Consider the following 7,868-nt stretch of genomic DNA (forward strand, 5'->3'; position numbering starts at 1 on the left):
AATAATTGGAGTCAACGCACAAGGACGGCAGACACTGGCTTACTTACAGTGTACATGATAATGAAAAAAAAAGTAAGAGCAAAATGCCGAGGATTATCATCAAAACTATTGTTCATCATTAGACTGTCTGTCTGCAAAGATACACACATTGGTAATATTTTGTAACAAGGCATAGAAATAACCCCAAAGTAATATATAGCACAACAGACCTACTAGTGCAGGGATAGGCAACAAGATGTTTTCTCCACCTAGAAAAACGATCAAATCTGAGCACAAAAGGCCCTTTAATGTCATTTCCTTTGTTGCTCTCTGAGAAGAGAGAAACAGTGCTGTTCCACATTAAAGAGTGAGTTTGTGTCAGTGGGCCACACACTTATTTCTCTTAAATTTGGTGCACAAATTTGTTTACTTCCCTGTAGTGAGCATTTCTCCTTTGCCAAGATAATCCATCCACCTGAAAGGCGTGAAATATCAAGAAGCTGATTAAACATGATCATTACACAGGTGCACCTTGTACTGGGGACAATAAAAGGGCACTCTAAAATGTGCAGTTTTGTCACACAACCCAATGCCATAGATGTCTCTAGTTTTGAGGGAGCGTGCAATTGGCATGCTGTCTGCACTAATGTCCACCAAAGCTGTTGCCTGAGAATTGAATGTTAATTTCTTTACAATAAGCCGCTTCCGTTGTTTTAGAGAATTTGGCAGTACATCCAACCGGCCTCACAACTGCAGACCACATGTAGCCATGCCAGTCCAGGACCCAGGACCAGTGCATTTTAAAATAGCAATCATGTCATCAAAAAGAAAGGAGGACCAAGGCACTCTTCATATAATTGATTAAAATGCCTTTATTAGTATGGCATGTTCAATAGAAACTTTTTTTATTTTTAAACTGGCATGTTTCAGCTGCATGGCCTTCGTCAGGGAGTACAAAAAAAGGAATACAAGGTCCCCTTTTTAACAGCTTTACAATTAGCCCTAATTGGAAAGAAGGAGTGGTTACACAATTGATTGGACACACCTAGTAAGCAATACTATACACATTAAAAGGTGAAATACTGTAGCAATGTTATCATAAAAATACAACTCCAAACTAGAAGTATCAGAACACTAAAAGGTAGTTCTAACCTTAAATATGACTGGGAGAGGTGTCAAGAATAAGAAAGCTATATATTCCATAGTACACTAGAACACAGCAAACATGAACAACAGTCTAACCATAGCTGAGGGCAATTGAGCAAAATGTCCACTAGATGACAGCAAATGGACCCATCACGACTCTACAGGAAGGGTGAGAAATCCATATCTTCATTTAAACCAGGGTATTTAGTGGCCTGTAGTTTGTAAATCCAAAAACGTTCAGTTTGGTTTAACTGTTTAATACGGTCTCCTTTTCTAATAGAGGCCGGAATATGATCAATACCCATAGCTTGTAGGGAGGCAGAGTTGCCATGGTGTTAGGACTTGTAGTGCTTAGCCATGGGGTAGTCGTCATTACCTATCCGTATGGCATACTTGTGTTCCGCTAAGCGGTCTTGAAGGCGTCTCTTTGTCCGTCCAATGTAGAACACCTTGCACTGTGGACATTCCAATCTATAGATGACATGAGTGGTTTTACAGTTAATGAAATGCTTGACGTAATACTCCATTTTGGAAGCTGTGTCATCAAAATACTTCTTCTGTGCAACTGCAATGGTTGCAATGGTTACATTTAAAAGAGCCCTTGGGTTTGTGGTCAAGCCAAGTTTTTTGAGTCACCCGGAAGATAACTGTGGACTCATTTGTCATTTATCTCTTAAAGCTTATGACTGGTGGCTCAGGAAAGACTTGGCGTAGTAGCGTATCACTTTGGATGATTCCCCAATTATTTTTAATGGTTCTTTTAATGCTCTCTGCTTCAGTGCTGTATTTTGTAACAAAATATACTCTCTCCGGTGTATCACAAGGCACTCCCCTTCGCAACAAGTTCTCTCTGTCAAGTAATCCAGCCCTTATACTGGAATCTTTCAGGACCTGAACGCTGTAGCCCCGATTCAAGAAGCGATTCTCCAATTCAGCAGATTTGACACTAGTCTGTTTCCTGATCGCAGATTCTGCGGACTCTTTGGAATTGGCCATATGGAATGTTTTCTTTTAGCCTTATGGGGTGAAAGCTGTCTGCCCTCAAAATGGTATTCCCATATGTAGGCTTCCTAAAGATTGATGTGTGCAAACAACCTTTGTCATTTTTACTAATGTCGAGGTCCAAAAAAATGAATGATATCCTTGCTGTACTCCATTGCTAGTTTGATGTAAGGGTTAAGCTATTGGTGGAAGGAAATAAGTTCATCTTCTAAGCCAGACCAAAACAGGCCAACATCATCAATATTGTGTTCCCACCATATTATCCAGTCAAAGAAATGGTTATAAGAAGGATGCAAAATGAAGTCATTTTCCCATTTACCCAAGTACAAACCAGCATAGGAAGGGCTGTACCTCCCATGGCACACCCTTTGACCTGTTTAAAGATACGGTCCTGAAATATAAAGATGTTATGATTAAGAGTCCATTCAGTCAGTGAGACAATGAATTCTGTAGGAGGCATCTCAGTTTCAGGTCGGGTACTCAAGAAATGGTGCATAGCTGCCAAACCTTGTTCATGCTCAATGGTGGTGTATAGAGACTCCACATCCATGGGGACTAAAAAGGAAGCTGTACCTATATTGTTCAATTCCTTCATTTTGTTCAACACGTCTGTGGTATCTTGAAGATAGGCTGGGAGTGATGTCAGAACAGGCTTAATAAAGTAATCAATGTACTTAAAGATGGGTTCTGTCAGACTTCATTACCACTAATGACTGGTCTGCCAGGGGATTTGCAAGATTTTTGTGGATCTTTGGAAGAAGGTTAAAAGAAGCCATACTGCCATTGAAAAGACATTTGAACTCATTGTCTGAAATGTAGCCATTCTCCTTAGCTTCTGTGAGGATCCCTTTCAATTCAGTTTTTAGGTCCTCAGTAGGGTTGAAGGTAAGAGATTGGTAGAATTCATCATTGTCTAATTGACGGTAGGCTTCTGTCACATATTTGTCTTTACTCCACACTACTGTAGCACCACCTTTGTCTGCTTTTTTTAACCACAATCTGTTCATTTTTGGACAATGATTCAACTGCATCCTGCTCTGTCTTAGAAAGATTATGTTGTGTTTGGTTGGAGTCAATTTGACCCTTAAACAGATTCTCCACATCAAAATTAACTTTCTTAGCAAATGTATTTAGTGTGGCATTCTGGACGCTGGGACAAAAAGTGGACTTGGGCTTAAAAGGTGTTTTAGAGGGAACAGAAACTGCCTGACCGGAGACACTGGCATCTGTAGTTGTAGAGATGTTTTGCTTGTACCAGGCCTTCAGATGTAGATTCCTGTAGAAACTAAATAGGTCAATCTTTGTATTAAATTCATTAGTTGAATATGTGGGGGCAAAGGACAGTCCTTTAGACAATACCCTTATGCAATCATTGGAAAGTGGTTCTCCAGAAATGTTGATCACAGCCTTGTTCTGGTCCTGCTCCGTGTGGTTGGATAGTCTTGATTTCTTCCTCCCCCTCCATGTTGGACTCTTCCGCGTCCTCTCCTGTTGTGGAACCTGTGTGACGACTCTACCTGATCTAAAAAAATCTTGGGAGGAGCTGGCCTCTGAGCGTCTGGGGTGATCCTCGTCGTCACTGCTTGTAAAGTTGAAAGAAACAGATCTAGGCTTCCTTCTCTGCAGATGTGATTCTGAATTATTGCGTGTTGATTTTCTCCAGGCAAAGACCTTGCCATCTATATAGTCTACTTCATCTCTTCTAAATCTTCTTAGCTTGTCTTGTTTCAATATCAGAGTGAATGTGTCTACTTTCTCTTTCAAGATCTCATCACATTGTGCTTTGTGAGAATTGTCACTGTGCTCTGATTTTCCTTTTTACTTCTTCAATTTCTGTTTGGACTACTTGTCTGTCCTCTTTAGATTCTTCTATTAGAAGTAGCATTAGGTCAAAAGAACACTTGTTGAGAATAGCCTCCCATTTATCTCTAAGCAATAATTTCATACCTTGAATTACATTGAGACACGATCACATCTTTTATTTTTTGCAGAATTCCTGGTGATTTTACTGTGTTTTTTAACCAAAAACAAAACAAATATTTTTGCAGGCCAGTCCTTCAGGTTAGTGGATGTTAAGTATAGGGAGGGAATGCAGTCAACCATGTAAGAGTTGTTGACCAGTGCTGTTGTTTCCTGCTAAACCAGGTGTGTTCTTATTTGACCTGGTTCTGGGTCCTTAACAGCTGGAGCACTTTGTCTACCTACAATAGAGCACAGACAAATTATTTCACACACAGAGATCTGAATATTGTAAACATGACACAAACATGAAGGACCACCCATAGTGAAATGGTATAGGTTGCTGCTCCACTCACAGTGATGAACCAATAGGATTGTGGCCCATCGTTCCTGAGTGAACTGATGCTCATCTGACTGGCAGGAGCAATGACGTGGAGATGGAGGTGAGGGACAGAGGAGAAAGGGGGCATGTGGAACCCCATCCTATGGACAAAAACAAAGGAACAAGTTAGGATCCTCAGAAATTGCAACACAGATGGGCCTGTACTCTAATGTATTATTAAGGCTGAGGTCAATGTGATCTGTCTCAATGACATGGCTAATCATAATGTAGACCTTTACCTTATGTCATCCAGGTCAGTCACCTTTTTCTTCTGCAGTACACTCCTTCCCATCTCCTCCATCTTCTCCACTGCAGAAATTAAAGAGCCTATCAATACTCTCCATTCAGACACCATGTGATTATGTACACAACATTTCAGAGGATAATATATGGGCTAGGCCTGTCTATTTCCAATTAATTTGTGCTGCTCTATTTGTATTTTATACATTTGTCAATTTTTAAAAATACAAAAATGACAACAATATAATAAGTAGAAAACATTTTCAATACAAATATAAAACTAATGAAAGTGTCCAAGACCAGCTTACTTATTGGTCTAACACAGGAAGCTACAATTTGACAGACAGCACGACTCCTTATACATACAATCAAATGTATTTATAAAGCCCTTTTTACATCAGCCGATGTCACAAAGTGCTATACAGAAACCCAGCCTTACAACCCCAAACAGCAAGCAATGCAGATATCTCAGCCTCCAGTATTTATGCTGCAGTAGTTTGTGTCGGGGGGCTAGGGTCAGTTTGTTATATCTGGAGTACTTCTCCTGTCCTATTCGGTGTCCTGTGTGAATTTAAGTGTGCTCTCTCTAATTCTCTCTTTCTTTCTCTCTCTGAGGACCTGAGCCCTAGGACCATGCCTCAGGACTACCTGACATGATGACTCCTTGCTGTCCCCAGTCCACATGGACGTGCTGCTGCTCCAGTTTCAACTGTTCTGCCTTATTATTATTGGACCATGCTGGTCATTTATGAACATTTGAACATCTTGGCCATGTTCTGTTATAATCTCCACCCGGCACAGCCAGAAGAAGACTGGCCACCCCACATAGCCTGGTTCCTCTCTAGGTTTCTTCCTAGGTTTTGGCCTTTCTAGGGAGTTTTTCCTAGCCACCGTGCTTCTACACCTGCATTGCTTGCTGTTTGGGGTTTTAGGCTGGGTTTCTGTACAGCACTTTGAGATATCAGCTGATGTACGAAGGGCTATATAAATACATTTGATTTGATGTAGTAGCACAGGGGCAAGGGAAAACCTAGAGGAACCAAGCTCTGAGGGGTGGCCAGTCCTCTTCTGGCTATACCGGGTTGAGATAACAGTACATGGCCAAGATGTTCAAGCGTTCATAGATGACCAACAGGGTCAAGTAGTAGTAATAAAAAAGTGGTTGTAGAGGGTGCAACAGGTCAGCACCCCAGAAGTAAATACTTTACCTTACCCAAAGGTATGTGCTCCTTCCGGAGTGTGTCCTAGGTACAACCAGGTAATGATGCCGTGCCCCGGGTTTCAGGTCACGAAAGCAGACTAGTTCATCATCCTTACGCATTTGACAATAATAAACATTTGGCTTCTTATGTTGGCATGATGTAAGACACACAATATCAGTAGCTAGTAGTAGTAGCCTACTATCTAGCACGTTTTATGCTGCGTTTGCGTGCTAGTTGAAACTAGGAAACACTGAAATGTTCGACTTGCTAACCGGTTGAACGCGGCACGTGTATAACCACAAGTTAGTAAATTGGACATTTGAGTTTCCAAGTTCCAGCTAGCACTTGAACGCAGCATTAGACTTTCACCTCATTGGCTAGCTATTTTGTTCGATTCTGTCAAATGACGAAACTTACAAAAAGCTGCATTTCTGTGTCCGATCCCGACTGTTCCTTGGCAATATTACAGAAACAGCAAGTTTTGTCATTCTTGTTTGGAGATGTGGTGTCCTTTGCTTCATTAGTGCTTTCATAAGTTGCCATTTCACTGTGATGGGTCGTTCGCGACCTAGCTGCTCTTTTTTTATTTTATGAACCGAATCGCATGAGTGAAAGAGCCATTCATTAGGCTCCCTGATTTACATACAAGTACACTGTTGTTGGTTTTTTTTGTCTCAAAACAATGATTACCTGCAGATACGTTACAAAATAAGTGTGTAAGAGGGTGAATACTCACTGCAGAAACAAGAAAGCTGTCATTCTGGTCCACGCTCATTTTTGCAGTGTGTTTTAAAGAAAATTCATTTTTGTAGGTGAATAATTTATCCAGGTAAAAATGTATTTAAACGTGCATTTCACGATCTGACAAATTAGTAGTTCATTCCTGGGCTTTACAACGGCGATTTGCAATTTTCCCATGGTTCTCGATCGAGTTTTAAAGTATTTTGAACGAGGATCCAGTTGGGAGCTCACCGAAATGACTCAGAATGACCTTCACTACATTGCCAAAGATTTGTATAGATAGAACATTGTTCTATATGTGACTGTACACCTGAGATATAACTTGCTAAAACACCAGCCTCTCTACTTCCTCGCCGTGTTGACACGTGGGTCGCGCGTCAGCAAGGCTAGCGCGAAGCCAGAGATGTTTGAAAAAGATGATCAATACATATACCGGGAGGCCTCGCATCTCATTCATTCCCATCTGCTGCAGGTCGGTCGCAAGATATTCTGTTTTATCGGAGTGGTGAAAAGGATGTCTGAGGAAGGGAAGCTTTTTGTGGGTGGCCTCAGCTTTGACACTAACGAACAGTCATTAGAAAATGAATTCTCCAAATATGGGCAAATATCTGAAGTTGATGAAATTAAAGACAGAGACACTTAAGGTCCAGGGGCTTTGGTTTCGTCACCTTCAAGAACCCAGATGAGGCCGAGGATGCTATGCTGGCCATGAACGGCAAGTCTCTTGATGGCAGACAGATCCGTGTCGACCAGGCGGGCAAATCTGGCGGTGGTGGCAGGTCCGGAGGCGGATTCCGAGGGGGCTCTTCAGGCGGTGGAGGAGAATACTTCCGTGGAGGCAGAGGTGGTGGTGACCGGGGATATGGTGGTGGACGTTAGGACAACAGAAGTGGAGGCTCATATGGATCAGAAAGAGGCTACGACAACAAAGACAGAGCACAAGGAGGAGGATATGGAGATCGTTCAGGTGACGAGGGTGGCTGGTAGGACAGTGGCGTCCGGATGCCTGTCGTCTGGGCTCGGCCCCGAACCCCGAACCAGCGGCCCCATCTCGATGACAGCGGACCTGGCCTGGTCCTAGCCCAGCGCCTGCTGCTCCGCGACACTTTAAATCTTCTTCTGAAACCCACCATGTAGATAAGAGCAGTCCTGGATAAGTGTGGGGAGGGCTGGCTTGCACTCCGAGCCACCCACCACCGGTCTGTTCCAAGTTTTTT

The 7,868-nt window shown here is 42.2% G+C and overlaps 2 pseudogenes; one reads left to right on the forward strand and one right to left on the reverse strand.

The window, feature by feature from the left end:
* Nucleotides 1–4,001: 4,001 nt before the first annotated feature.
* LOC139407816 (adenosine 5'-monophosphoramidase HINT3-like) lies at nt 4,002–6,752 on the reverse strand (annotated as a pseudogene).
* A 413-nt stretch (nt 6,753–7,165) lies between these two features.
* On the forward strand, nt 7,166–7,638 carry LOC139407814 (cold-inducible RNA-binding protein B-like; annotated as a pseudogene).
* Nucleotides 7,639–7,868: the final 230 nt, after the last annotated feature.

Source organism: Oncorhynchus clarkii, chromosome 4 (assembly GCF_045791955.1).
Source record: "Oncorhynchus clarkii lewisi isolate Uvic-CL-2024 chromosome 4, UVic_Ocla_1.0, whole genome shotgun sequence".
Lineage (NCBI taxonomy): Eukaryota > Metazoa > Chordata > Actinopteri > Salmoniformes > Salmonidae > Oncorhynchus > Oncorhynchus clarkii.